The following is a 15,996-nucleotide window of genomic DNA, read 5'->3' as shown; positions in this document are numbered from 1 at the left end:
TCCAATTCTCATCCCAATTGATAAGGATAACTAGGATAGGACTTCCAGTTCTAATACCTTGCCAAGAGTTTATTTTATAGTTATTTATTTATTTTACTTGTCATTTAAATTACTTGTCCCTTACTTTCAAAATCCCAATTTACAAAACTCATAACCAATAATAAGAACATACCTCCCTGCAATTCCTTGAGAAGACAACCCGAGATTTAAATACTCGGTTATCAATTTTAAAGGGGTTTGTTACTTGTGACAACCAAAACTGTTGTAAGAAAGGTTGATTGCTTGGTTTAGTAACTATACTTGCAACGAGAGTTTACTATAACTTCTAAACCATCAATCTTCAGTTCTTCAAAATGAAAAAATTGACGTGGCAAAAATTGGCGAGTTAAGAATTATTATAAGATATGCGTTGCAAGTATAGTTCTTAACCAACCAGAAATCTGCTTATCAATTTAGAAGGGTTGTCACAAAAATTAAAATTAAAATACTGGGAGTACGAATCCCAGGTCATCTCCCAACGAGTTGCAGAAAAGTGTGCTATTTTATTAATCAGATGTTTTTAAAAAGAGTTTGAGTTGAAGAAGCAGGAAATTAAATTAGAGAAATTAAGTAATTTAAATAAAAGCCTTGACTGGGAGTAGATTAGTTGGAAGCCCTATTCTTGTTGCAGTACTCTCAAGATTAATTGATAATTGAAGGTTGTTCTGTTTAGTTATCCCTTACTAGGTAAGGGAAAGTCAAACAAGTTGGAATGCTATTTCTGTTAACAAGTCCCAATCCGCTTACTTGGAAGGACTGGCATTAGTGACCAGAGAGCAATCCAACAATAAACCCAATTACAATTTCTCTTTTGAGCATTCCAACTGAAGGGTTCCTTTCAATCAACTCCCCATCAAGTTAGGGAACTACTCGCTCATTGTGAATGTAGAACTCATAACATAGGAAAGAGAATTAAAGAAAGACATGATAAATAAAACTCAAAGGAATCAATTAAAAATAAAAGTAACTCTTGTATTAATAAATTCTAAAATAATCCAATAGTGAAATTGAGTAAATTAAAGGACATGGAAGAGCAAAGCCAAGTAAAGAAAACGAACTAGAATGACGAAGTCTTGATGAGGTAATAACTCTTCTCAATATCCCAATGCAAAGAGCAATAGAAATAAAAAAAATCCTAAGAACTATGAATGTGTAGAGAAAAAACCTAGAGGAGGAGTAAAACTAGATCTAGAAACTAAAAATTGTGTAGAGTGAATGTTGTTTTCGTTTCTGCATGTTCTCTGGCTCTAGTCTGCTTTTCTGGGTCGAAAACTGGGTCAAAACAGGGCCCAAAATCGCCCCCAGCGAATTCTGCAGATTATGTAGATCGCGCACGTCACGCGATCGTGTCATTCATGCGGACGCGTCATTCGGTGTTCTACTTTGCCACGCGGGCGCGTCGTCCACGCCTCCGCGTCACTTGTGCTATTCCAATCCATGCGGTCGTGTGAGCCATGCGGCCGCGTCACTGTGATTTCCTCTCTTTCGCGCGGTCGCGTGAGCCATTCGGCCGCGTCACTTCTCGCTGGTCATCTCCTCAATTTCTTGTGTTCCTTCTATTTTTTGCAAGCTTCCTTTCCAATCTCCAATTCATTCATGCCCTATAAAGCCTGAAACACTTAACACACAGATCACGGCATCGAATGGAATAAAGGAGAGTTAAAATGCGTAATTAAAAGTCTCTAGGAAGCAAGTTTTTAATCATGTAATAATTTTAGGAAGGAAATATAAATGCATGCTAATCATATGAATAAGTCAGTAAAAATCATGATAAACCACACAATTAAACACATTATAAACCATAAAATAGTGGTTTATCAACCTCCCCACACTTAAACATTAGCATGTCCTCATGCTTAGTTGAAGGAGATAAAACAAATGAGTAGGAACATGTAAAAACTCATGCAATGCAATGCAACCTATATATGTAAATGCAACTATATGATCCTTGTCCACTTGATCAATAGTAAATAAGCACTTCAAAACAATTACAAATCAAATTCCACTAATTCAATTCTCATGCAGTAAAAACAGATAAAAATGCAAGAAGGTAGCTCATGAAAGCAGGGAACATAGAATTTTAAGCATTGAACCCTCACTGATGATGTATGTACGCTCTAATCTCTCTAGTGTATAGGGCAATCACTCTATCCTTCTTTAATCATGCTCTCTATTTTTTTTTGTTCTTCTCCTAACCAATCAACAACATTTAAAATACCAATGCAAACATCATGAGCTCTTTTGAAGGTTGTAATGGGGCTAAGGTAATGGTAAGGATACACATATGGCTAAGTAAGCTTATAAACTGAATCTTTAATTAACCCAAGCTTTAACATAACCTATATATATATTCTATATAACTTTAGAATTCATACCTAGCTACCCAGAAATTCCTTTCACATTCCATACTCATGTATCAACTTTTTATCTTATTTTTATCATACATGCATTGATCTTTTAATTCTTAACTTTACATTGGGGTAATTTTGTCCCCTTATTTATTTATTGAATATTTTTTTGGTTTTTTTTTTTCATAAGCATAAAAATAAATATAGCTTATCAATGCACATAGATTTTCAATTTTTTTTATAGTTTCACATGAGTAGGTATCCAAATTTCCATTATATTATCATGACACATTCCCTTATTATCTTTTATTCCCATAATTTCCCATACTTAATTGACACACACAATTCTATCTTAAGCTAACCAAAGATTCAGTTTGGGATATATAATTATTTTTCCGCTTAAGGCTAGTAATGTGGTAAAATATAGAACAAATGGGATATAAAGGCTCAAAGTGGCTAACAAAGGTAATTGAAAGGGTAGGCTTAATTTGGATAAGTGAGCTAAACAATTAATGGCCTCAATCATATGCAAATATATAAATATAATAAACTTTGGACATATAGGATGGAACAAAATATAGATCACAATCATAGAGAAGTAAACACACAATAATAAAATAATTATGGTTAAATAATGTAACCATGCATAAAGGCTCAAATCTCACAGGTTATGTGTTCTTTAGCTTAAAAATCATGTTCCAAATACAACTTCAAGCAAATTTAACATAAAAAATTTTTTTTATTAAAAGTAGTGAAATTTTGTTCCAAAAATAGAGTTTTAGAAGAAACTTATTGTCTTTTCAATCAAGTAGAACATGCATGCAACTAATCTATTACTATGCAATTTGTCCTATTCTTCAAAAGAAAAAACTAACTAAATATCGTAATTTATTGGTGTTTAGGGAAGAGAAATTACCTCCGGAAGTCAGGTACTGACCGACCTCCCCACACTTAAGGCTTTCCACCATCCTCGGTGCCATCTGTCAGGAACAGGGGTGGGATGGTAGCAGTATCTCCATAGTCGAGACCATCATGGCTCCCTGTGCTGGTAAAGAAAGTGTAGTCCAGAGTGTTTTGAGTCCTTGAATTTTCCCATGATCAGCTCCTTGAGGTATGTGAATCGGTGCTTGTTACGGCACTCTCTCATCTTAGCTTTGTGTTCCTGCCGATCCAACCTTTCGAGTATCTGATGGAGCAGTTGGTCTGTTGTAGGTGCTTGTGGTACAGAAGGAGGAATGTCCTGAGCCGGTTCAGTGGGCTGGCTTGTAGTGGCTGCTGAGGGTCTGATATATTTCCCATTAGGGACATATTAATCATCCCGTGGAAGTATGGCTTTGGTGTCCCTGATAGCACGAAAACTTGTCTCTCAACAATTTTCCTTCGGCAAGTATACCGAATTGTCGTCAAGTAAAAACTCACAATAGAGTGAGGTCGAATCCCACAGGGATTGATTGGTCAAGCAACTTTAATTAGAGGAATGTTCTAGTTGAGCGAAGCAGAATTTGGTTTGAGAGTTGCAGGAAATTAAATGGCGGGAAAGTAAATAGCAGAAAATGTAAATGCTGGAAGTAAAGAGCTGAAAGTAAATAACGGAAAGTAAATTGCAGAATTGTAAATGGGAATGGGGAAGATGCTCATAAAAGTAAATTATAGAAATTAAAGAGAATGGGTAAGATCAGAAATGGGGATTCATTGGGCTTAGGAGATGTTGCATTCTCCGGATCAAGTTCATTTTCATCTCTTCCTCAATCAATGCATTCATTGATCTCCTTGACAATCTTAAGTGATCGAATTCCAATTCTTTGGTAATTCAATCTCTCAAATCTTGATCAATAGCCAATTCCTTGGTCAATTGCTCATTAGAAAAGATGAAGTATGGTTACTAATTATACCACATGCATTCCCAAATCAAGTGTTGGTAGGATTATAGTCACTATACCCAACCAAACCCAATTTGGTCCAACATGAGAAAGCATTTCTAGCATGATCTCTTCATTCCTCTTCCAAGGTTCAGAAGAGATCCAAGTATGAATAGCTTTTTTTCCAAGATAACTACCCAATCGGATGAAGATTGAAAGCTTTCTAGTAAAATCAAGAGAAAAGATAGAAGAAGAGTAATGAAAATTAGTATTGATCCATCAAATTACAACAGAGCTCTGATGACATGTCATCATGTCATGTTTTTCTATGCTTTTTCATACAAGAAATTTATGATTAGTGCTTAAATATTGCATTCTTTGGTGCTTAAATGGTATATTTCTTTGATCTTTTGATTTGATAAACTTTGTAGGAAATAAGAAGAAAAAGAAGCAAAAAGAGCACAAAATAAGCTAAAAAGAAGAAAAGAAGAATTTTGGGCACACTTTGAAGTTGAAGCACACTTTGGAGGCTTAGGCCACGCTTGTAAAAGCGTGACCCATGACCAAATCAAGGAAGAGAAGCGTGGCCCAAAGGAAGAAAAGCGTGGCTCAAAACAAAGAGCAAGAGAGGACAAAAAGTTTGAGCCAAAGTTTGCCTCAAACTTTAGCTCAAACTTTTGGGAGAAAAGCTTGAGCGAACATTTGCCTCAAACTTTTTGGCAAACGTTGGCATCACAAAACAAACACCCTGGAGGAAAAAGCTTGCGCCAACATTTGCCTCAAGCTTTTTGGCAAACGTTGGCGCCACACCACAACAGCCTGAAGGGGTATACTTCCAACAAGAATAACTTGAGCTACAGAGCTCCAAATGAGGTGATTCAAAAAGCAATGGAAAGTAGGAATCAAGAGCTTTCCAAACATATATGGCACTGCATGGTGGATACTAAAATTGAGGGAGAAAACTGCCCCGCAATGAGCATAAATGAACATGGTGGCAACCTGCAGTGAGGCCAACTGACCTTTGCATCTTCGATGGAGTATAACTCGAGCTGTAGAGCTCCAAATGATGCGCTTCCAACGGCATTGGAAAGTAGACATTCAGGGCTTTCCAAAAATGTATAATAGTATGGGTTGGACAATATGTTTGAGCCTCCAAAACTGGCGTTTTCGACCACGTTTGAGGCAAACTTTACCTCAAACGCTGCACACCAAGGCCAGCGACCTTGTCCTCTTCAAATGAGCATAACTTGAGTTGTAGATGTCCAATTGAGGTGATTCTAATTGGGTTAGAAATCTGACATTCAGAGCTTTCTAACCATATATGATAGTCAATAGTGGGCATGAAATTTGCAACGTTGACAAGCAGACAAAGTAGTACCCCAACATGCATGCAAGAAGGCCCAACGTTTGGCTAAAAGTTTGACCTCAAACTTTAGCCCAAACGTTGGTAGCAGCAAATAAGGGTAGCTGGTATAAAAAGTTTGAGTAAAAGTTTGCCTCAAACTTTTACTCAAACTTTTACTCAAACTTTTATGATTCATGGCCCGGTTCACAATGGGTTTCTCTCCAATTCCAAGAGCAATCAACAGAGGCTTTTGTCAACCCAATTCCATCAAGAGCAAGGGCCCAATTGACACCACTCAAAGGCACAAGAGATAGTTAGAATAGAAATTTCTTTTTAATTGTAATTTGTTTTGAATTTCATTTTCATTTTATAAAAATGCCTATAAATAGGCATCTGTTTCATTTTATTAGGGAGGTGAGCTCCACTAGGGAGCATTAGGAATACAGAACTCTCTCTCTTTAGTTTTCCTTTTTGTTTTAAATCTTGGGTTGAGAATTGAAGAAATTCTGTTTCAATCTCACCTTGAGAATTCTCTCTGTTTTCTTCTTCTTCAATTTTAATTTCTCCTCTACTACAAGTTCCTTTGCTGCAAGTTTACAATTTAATTTACATTGAGCTTGATTTTGATCTTTGGTTCTCATTGCTTTCTGTTCTCACTGAATTCAATTTACTTTCAAGCAATTTAATTCTTCTGCAAGTGCTCTGCATTTTACATTTCTGTTCATGATCTGATTTACTTTTCCTGCAAGTTTAATTTTCTCTAAGCTTTGATCTATTGCTCTCTTTAATTTCCAGCACCCACTCCCCTTTACATTTAATTCAATTTTACTTTTCTTGCAATTTAAGATTCTTGCAATTTACATTTCTTGCTCTTAAAGTTACTTGCCAATTTACATTCTGCAACTTTTAATTCATTGCCCTTTACTTCCTGTTGGTTACAATTTCACACAATTTACATCAATGTTAGCTTGACTAAACTAATCACCCACTAAAGTTGCTTGATCCATCAATCCCTGTGGGATCGACCTCACTCACGTGAGTTTTATTACTTGATGCGACCCGGTACACTTGCCGGTTAGTTTTGTGTGTTTTGGAAATTCATTTTTCCACGAAAATACACATCAAGCTCCCTAACCCAATGAAAGGGGTTTATTTGTTCATAGCTCTGAAAATGAAAAACAAAGATGGAGAATACATCATGAAAACTAGAACTAGAAGTGCAGAGTAAATTTTACAGAGAGTAGTTCTCAATTTCCAATCCCCCTGAAGCTACTTTCTAATTCAAAACTACCCCTATATATATTACTCTTCTGATCTTCTAGTTGATTCTTTAAGTCTTGGATATGGAACTTTGGATCTTGAGTTTGAAGCATTTATCTTCTGCAGTGGGCTTAGCTTTACTTGCAGAGAGAAAGTGTGAGGTAGGCAGGGTCTTTAGCTCAGGACGTTAGTTGCGTTAACGTTAAGTGAGAGTGTGGGTTCGAGAACGTTAGTGACAATCACCTTTTTCACTAACGTTCCTCACCCAGGGATGATCCACGTTAACTTCAACATTAGTGGCATCAACGTGACCACTAACGTTGCCTCTTGATCCATCGCACATGTTATTGGGACTCACCTTTTCCAATAACGTTGAGAGTCCTCCCTCCCTCTACGTTAGAGTTCATGTTAACTTAGTTAACGTGGCTCTTAACGTAGGCTTGCCAATTCTTCGAGAACATTAGTGACACTTACCTTTGTCACTAACGTTCCAAGGTGCCCCTACTTCCCACGTTAGAGTCCATGTTAACTAAGTTAACGTGGCTTCTAACGTGGTAATGATAGCCATCTCCAATGTTAGTGACAAAGGTGAGTGTCACTAATGTTGGCTCATCATTCTATCCTCAACGTTAGCTTTCACGTTAACTAAGTTAACGTGGGAGTTAACGTGGCTCAAAGTGGCTCATTGTGGCTCATTCCAACGTTAGTGACAAAGGTAAGTGTCACTAACGTTGGCAATCACTTGCTTTCTCCACGTTAGCTTCCATGTTAACTAAGTTAACGTGGCAACTAACGTGGCTCATTGTAGCTTGGCCAACGTTAGTGACAAAGGTGAGTGTCACTAACATTGGCTTCTCTTTTGCTTCCCAACGTTAGAGTCCACGTTAACTGAGTTAACGTGGCTCTTAACGTGGCCACTTATGAGTTTGGTCCAACGTTAGTGACAAAGGTGAGTGTCACTAACGTTGGCCTTATTTCTTTCTTCCACGTTAGAGTTCACGTTAACTTAGTTAACATGACTCTTAACGTGGGCTATGATGGCTTTTGAGGACATTATTGGCGATTACTTTTCTCATTAACGTTGCAAGCTAGCTCCCATTCCACGTTGTTGGTCACGTTAGTTAGACTAACGTGGCTGCTAACGTGGCTTTTTCTTGCTTCCTTTGTCCTGAAATCAAGCAATACAGTGCATCAAAGTTCTAATCCACATCATGAGACATGCATCATCTAATTTGTCATCTAATTCATGCAAAATTCTCATGAAATCATGTAAAGTGCTCAATGTATGCTTAAATCAAGATGTAAGTGAAATTCTACCCAAAACATGCTTATTTCCTAAGAAAATGCATGAAACTACCCTAAAACAGTAAAGAAAAGGTTAGTGAAACTGGCCAAAATGCCCTGGCATCACAACACCAAACTTAAAGCTTGCTTGTCCCTAAGCAAGTACTGGAACAAGAGAATGATGAATGAAATGCCAAGAGAAATGAGTCATTATTGTGGAAGTCATGTCCTTGGTTTTTTGGTGGTTTCATGCATAGCAACTTAGGTTCATTCCTTCACTGGCTTTCAGACCTTTATCATGTCCTGGAATACTCACTTAATTGCACCGTATGAGACTCTTATTCATTGATCCTTTTATTGTTTTCTGGGCTTATTTGTGTTCTTAGGCTAAGTGCTCTGTGAGGGGGTGACTCTTTAACATAAGCTTTCAGCCAGCACTCCCGAACCAGTTGGTTCAAGGTGCTAGGTGTTAAGACACCCCTAAGGACTTACTCCCTCAAGTCTCTTTCCCCCATACATACACACCACAGGCATATGGTTTGTTTATTTTCTTTCTTGAGACCTTGGTGTCCAGCACCTCTTTGGGTTACTAAATGTTCTATAGCAAGGTTGCTCTTGATAGTGGACTTTCAGCTGATAATCCTGGGTTAGTTAACCCAAGTTACTAAGTGATGAAGCACTCCTACGAACTTATTCATCCAAGCAAATCCTTGGTACAGGAGCACCACAGACACATCTCTCAAGTTTCAAACCCTTGGTGCCTAGCCTTATTCTTTATTAACTTTTTCTTTTTCAACTCTTATTGTTCTTTTCCCCTTTTTCTTATTAGGATCTTGTTATTTAGCTAGTCTCATGGGGTGTGTTTCAATCATACGATTTAGGACAGATAGTTGTCTTCCCACCCTTGTTGGTGAATCAACTTAGCTAACTTATGACCACATCACACACTAAGGAACTTACTCCACAATATGAACTCCACTCTGGTCTTTGATAATAAACATTCTCTTTTTATTTGATTCAAAAGGAGACAAGCAACACAATAAGCAGGATGGAATTGAAAACAGGCAACTTGACTAGTAATCATAGACCTAGGCAAGTAGAATACTAAAAACAGAATTGAAAATCCTAAACTATCATGGAAGCATGTCCTATTTCATACATGATTTTCCTTATTTAATGCTTGAAAAAGATGGAACAAAGAGGGAACTCCACCACCTTTTACTCATGGGGTTGCCCATGCTCTTCTTCTTGCTTGTCCTCTTTGTGTTTCTCTTGAGTGCTTGTACTCCCACTTCCTTTGCCTTTTCCAATCAACTTCTTCCAAAAACCAGCATCTTCCATCTTCTTTTTCAGTGTTTCCTTCTGTTGTTTTACCTTCCTTTCTTCTTGTTCTACAAAATCTTTTTGGACCTCATCATATGTAGGGATGGCATAGTGTAGATTATGCATATGACTAGACATGTAGTTCAAATTGGCTTGAGTATTTATGTTGAACTCCTCCCTATGTAGTTGCCGTCCTTCATTAAGTACACTGAACTCATTGAATGCCTTTGTCTGAGCTAGCTGGTGTTGGTTGAGTTCTTGAAGGCGCTTATCTTGACGCTCTTGCCTTTCAGACACTTGATTGATGGCTTGAGTGAGCTGGGAATAATGTTCCATTTGCTGTTTCTGCCATTCCCCTTGTTGATTCATCCAATTAGAAAGGAGCTCTTCTTGACGATCCATCCTTTGAGCTTGAACATGCAGTTGTTGTTCTTGTCCCTCCATATAACTCTTTGCTAGTTCCTCAATGGCTCTATGAATGTGATTCAGGTTTATGTTGGTTGGGTCATAATATTCTCTTTGTTGGTGTTCTTCCTGATGAGACTCTTCTTGGTGAGCTCCTCCTTTTGGTTTTGGCTTCCCTATGTGAGGTCTTCTTTGTTGTTGGGCTGGTGTCACATGAGTTAGACGCTGAAACGTAATTAGTCTCCCAGGATTTAACCAATCTGGGTTGCTATCCTCGAAGACAACCTTGGCCTTCATGCACAGTCTGAGGATGGTGCTGGGGTACCAAAGCCTGGCACCCGAATCAATCTTCTCAGCTGACTCTTGAATCCCCTCAGCTATAAGTTCGTGCACATTGATATCTCCACCTTGTACTAAGCAATGTACCATAGTAGCTCGAGTGACGTTGACCTCAGAATTATTTGCTGCTGGGAGGATAGATCTCCTCACAAGTTCAAACCATCCCTTGGCTTCAGAGCTGAGGTCTCCTCTCTTGATGAACCTGGGCCTCTTATCCGCATACCTTTCCCAGTCAGCTCCTATAACACATATGTCACTCACAATTTGTTTGAGTTCATCATCATCAGGGCTCCTACTTACTCTTGCTTGATAACCGAGCTCATTAAAATGTGGTGATTTCAACTGAAGAGTCCTTGTTATAGCATTGGGACTGAAATCCACCTCTCTCCCTCTTACGTAACTTTTGAAGGTGGGGGCCTTGGTTTTGTCTTCTCTGACCACGTTTGCATAGAACTCTTTGATAAGGTTTGCATTTATCTTCCCTTCCGGGTTCGTAAGCCTTTGTCAACCCCTTTGTTCAATCTTCTCTCAAATCTGTGGGCACTCATCCTCGTCAATTTGGAACATTAACTCAGGCAGTATCTTCTTGAGCTTTATCTGTTCAAATTCGAGTTCATGGAATGTAGTTTTGAATCTCTTCTCATTGAAAGGAATTCTCTCCACTGGTTCCTTCCTCTTTTTCCTCTTGGAGCTTGATGATCCCATGAGTTTGAGTTGATGTGTGAGGAGGGTGGAAGGTACGGATAGATGAAGAATTTGGTTGGTTAGGACAAGGTGTGATGAAGGGAGTTGGTGAGAGTGTTGATGCCAGGACATTTTGGCCAGTTTCACTGACCTTTTCTTTACTATTTTTAAGTTAGTTTCATGCATTTTCTTAGGAAATAAGCTAGTTTTGGGTGGATATTCACTTACATCTTGATTCAAGCATACATTGTGCATTTTACATGATTTCATCAGGATTTTGCATGAATTATATGATAAATTAGATGATGCATGATCCATGATTAAGAGCAAGACTTTGATGCACTTTGTTTGATTGATTTCAAGCCAAAAGAAGAAGAGAAGAGCCACATTAGTGGCTAGGTTAGTTACACTAACGTAGGCACTAACGTGGAAGGAAGGAAAGCCACAACGTTAGTGAGAAAAGTTAGTGGCATTAACTTTGAAGAAAGGAAATGGAGCCAATGTTAGTGACACTTAACATTATCACTAACGTTGGCCAATGCTCATAAGTGGCCACGTTAGAGTAAGTTAACGTGGCCTCTAACGTTAAAAGGGGGAAAGGAAGCAAACGTTAGTGACATTCAACATTGTCACTGACGTTGGCCTAAGTGCACAATGCCACGTTAACTCCCACGTTAACTTAGTTAACGTGGGAACTAACGTGAAGAGGCAAGGGTGGTCGACAACGTTAGTGACACCCAACATTGTCACTAACGTTGAAAGCAACCACACAACCCCAAGGAGTCACGTTAACTTCCACGTTAACTTAGTTAACGTGGAAGTTAACGTGAAGAAGAGAAGTTGTCGACAACGTTAGTGACACCAAACATTGTCACTAACGTTGCCAACACAAGCCACAAAGAGCCACGTTAACTCCCACGTTAACTTAGTTAACGTGGTAGTTAACGTGGGCAAAAGTCCCACCTGGCAGCCTGACCATGCCTTCTTCAAACAAGAATAACTTGAGCCACAAAACTCCAAATGAGGTGATTCCAGTGGCATTGGAAAGTTAGATTCCAGATCTTTCCAAGAATATATGGCACTATATGGTTGACACTAAATTTGAGGGAGAAAACATGCCCCGAAAGTGCAATGATGAACATGGTATCAACCTGTATTAAGGCCAACTGACCTCTTCACCTTCCAAGAAGTATAACTCGAGTTGTAGAGCTCCAAATGATGCGCTTCCAAAGGAATTGGAAAGTAGACATCCAGAGCTTTCCAAAAATATATAATAGTATGGGGTGGACACTAAGTTTGAGCTTCAAACATGGGAAATCGCTAGCGTTATTGGCAATCAACATTTCCAGTAACGTTGGCATATATGCCAGCGACCATGTCCACTTCAAAGGAGCATAACTTGAGCTACAGAGGTCCAATTGAGGTGATTTCAGTTGCGTTAGAAAGCTGACATTCAGAGCTTANNGCATGTGGTATAATCAGTGACCATACTTCATATCTTCTCATGAGCAATTGACCAAGGAATTGGCTATTGATCAAGATTTGAGAGATTGAATTACCAAGGAATTGGAATTCGATCACTTAAGATTGCCAAGGAGATCAATGAGTGCATTGATTGAGGAAGAGATGAGAATGAACTTGATCTGGAGTATTGCAATATCTCTTGATCCCAATGTTCATTTTATTTTTAGTTCTTACATTTACTTTTCTTGCCATTTTACTTTTCTACACTTTATTGCTTTCTTTACTTTTCTGTCAATTTACAATTCCTTGTTGCTTATCCCTCCAATCTGATTCGTCTAACTAGGATAATCAATTAACCAATGATTGCTGAATCCGTTAATCTCTGTGGGATTCGACCTCACTCTTTTGTGAGTTATTACTTGACGATAATTCGGTATACTTGCCGAAGGGAAATTTGTTGAGAGACAAGTTTTCCGTGCATCAGGTTTATGCCGCCGTTGCCGGGGATTAATTGTGATTAACAAACTACCGGTTGATTGACTTACTAGATTAGACACTTTTCTTTTGTCTTTGTTTTCTTTTGTTTCTTTATTTTCTTTTGCTCACTAACTGTTTGTGATATTGCCTCACTGGGAATTTTCTCATCTGTGACAATGGAGATTCCGATTTCTTTTGGTGATTATTGTTTGAAACAGAGCTTTCTGCAGGAAAGAAAGGAGCATCCATCATGTTTTAGTCAATCATATTTCATGGGAAACTCTCCATCACCACATAATGATTCACTTTACTATGCTCATGGTGGGTGGGAGTATCAAGAACATAAAATGGGGTACTTTCCAGAGCCACAAAATGGTCCATATTTTGGTAAAATTGATCACTACTCAAGTTGTGGCTGGGAAGATCATAATCAAAGAGATTTCACTCATTCATACCCCATTCATCAAGAGCCATCACCTCTCAATTATACAACCTCACCTCCAAGTTTTACATGCCTAAATTCTTCATCATTTGAGTATGCCTCAGCACAAAAGTCTATCCCAAATCCATACAATTCATTTCACCATTCACAAAACTCAATCCACTACCCACAAAAGTCATACCACTTTCAGAACACACAACCACAAAACAACCAATTCCATTCACAAGCCAATCTCGACCAATCATTACAACCTACCCAACCTCCTTTAGATAAACTTGCTAGGATGGAACTCATCATTGAAGAATGCAGAAAAAGTAGAATAGAGGAGAGACTCACTAGGATAGAACTCCTCCTTGAAGAAAGAATAAAAACAATCGAAGAGGAGAAAATAGCAGAAAGAGACCATAAAGAAAAATTGAGACAGAATGCACAACTCTATTCTGAAGAACAATTCATTGAAGAGCTGAGATCACAAAGAGAGACCACTTCACTCTCTCCAGAAACAGAGGAGTTCATTCAAAGGTCAAGAAAAAAGGAGGAAGTCAATCAAGGGAGTCCACACTCCAATGAAACAGAGAGTTGCATAGAGGGTGAGTTCATTGAACCACCAATTCAAGAAGTTCTTGATGAAGAGGATGCTTCGACCATCATACAATACCCAAGTCCTGAAATCAAGATGGTAAAGGCAATCAACATGAACACTAACAAAAGGATGGTGACCAAGAAAAGAAGGACAATATTCATGAAGAAGAAAAGGTCAACCAAAAGCCATCCCACCCCTACCCCAACAAGAAAGTTTACTCAAGCTAACAACAGAAGAAAGCTTGCTGGGGGGAGGCACTCAAAACAAGGGGCATTAACTGGCTCCTCTTTCCTCCTGAGGTCATTCCTCTTAACAAACTGGAAGAAGAGGAAGAAAGTTGTGAACAACATGTCAAGCTAATGACATTAAAAGAGCGCTTGTTGGGAGGCAACCCAACCGTAGGTAACATTTTCTTGCTTTGCTTACTTTCAATAATTTGGCATATGATTGCATTCTAAGTTTGGTGTTGCCATGCAACAATTTGATTTTCAATCTTCACTGGGTACTTGCAACATTCTAAATTGATAGTGTCACACTAAGTTTGGTGTTGCCACTTAACTTTCATGCAAAGTACCATGCCAACACCACTCATTAATGCAATCACATTGTCTCTGTTTTACTTCTTGTGCTTTTGTTATGATCCATAATCTTGCTTGCTGAAACACATGCATACTCACACTTCATTTTAAGACATTCATGATCCATCATAAACCCCGTCACCACTGTTTTAATTGTTGCTTGAGTATAAGCAATCATTCTATGTCTGGTATGGGAAGGGAAAGAATAGGAGGAGAAGGGCAACAACAATGAAGATAAAATACAAGGTGGTAAAGTTCCTTTCTTCTCTTACTGATTTCCAGCATTTTAATTTGCATGATTGTCTTCTATGTTCTTTGTATGTATGTGTGCTTTCTCCTTGTGAATAAGCATGTCAATTCTTTTTATTGATTAAGGCTATGTTTTCTAGTCTGAATGTCATTACTGCATCCTTACTTTGCTTACTAGTATGCTTGTCCCTGTTGAATCAAATGAAAAGAGAATGAGTGTTTTATAAAAGACCAGAGTAGAGTTCATACTATGGAGTAAGTTCATGAGTTTATGGTATGGTCATAAGTTAGCTAAGTTGGTTCAACCATAAGGTGGGAGGACAACTATCTGTCATGAATACTATGCTTGAGACACACCCCAAGAGACTAGCTAAATAAGAAGATCCTAATAAGAAAAAGGGAAAGAACAATCAAAGTTAAGGAATAAAAGAAAAAGAACAAGCAATAAGGCTAGGCACCAAGGGTTTTTAATCTTGAGGCATGTGTCTGTGGTGCTCCTGTGTGAGGGATCTACTTGGATGAATAAGCTCTTAGGGGTGCCTTATCACTTGGTAACTTGGGTTTCAATCAAGTAGAACATGCATGCAACTATCCTAACCTATGCAATTTATTCTATTCTATAGAAGAAAGAAAATCTAACTAAAATATCCTAATTATTGGTGCTAGGGAAGAGAAATTACCTCCGGAAGTCAGGTACTGGCCGACCTCCCCGCACTTAAGGCTTTGCACCGTCCTCAGTGCCGTCTGTCAGGAACAGGGGTGGGCTGGTAGAAGTATCTCCACAATCGGGACCATCATGAGGGCTTAACTGCGGTTGAAGAAGGCTCTGCCACTAATGCTCTTTTAGTGCCTCTTCTTGCTGGGGGTTTAGGAGTCGCTTTCTCCTTTCCTTTCTTGGTGGCCATCCTGAAAAGAGAGGAGAAAGTAAATTAAATTCAAATAGATATATAGCAAGGAAGAGAACGGAAGAGTGGTGATGGATGCACATTAGGATGTAGTTGACATTAACACATGCTCTCGAGTACATGTAAAAAGCCAACAATGAAAAATAGTCAGTACATCGAAACATAAGTGCACTACAAGAAAAACACCAATTCAGGTACACTTGAAAAGTGTAGCCAAAAGTGAAAAAAAAATGATGCCTTAGGCTACGGCTACGCTTTTTAGGCTAGGGCTACGCTTTTTGGGGTAATTCCTATTCGGCCGTTGCCTATTCTCAAAGGCTACGCTTTTTTGCACCAAGGGCTACGCTTTTGGTGTTTGGGAATAGGGTACGCTTTTCAAGTGATGCTGTCCAGGACCAAAGGCTACGCTTTT

Source organism: Arachis ipaensis, chromosome B05, assembly GCF_000816755.2.
Source record: "Arachis ipaensis cultivar K30076 chromosome B05, Araip1.1, whole genome shotgun sequence".
Taxonomy (NCBI): domain Eukaryota; kingdom Viridiplantae; phylum Streptophyta; class Magnoliopsida; order Fabales; family Fabaceae; genus Arachis; species Arachis ipaensis.
The sequence above is the reverse complement of the archived record's forward strand: the minus strand, read 5'-3'. Positions refer to the sequence as shown.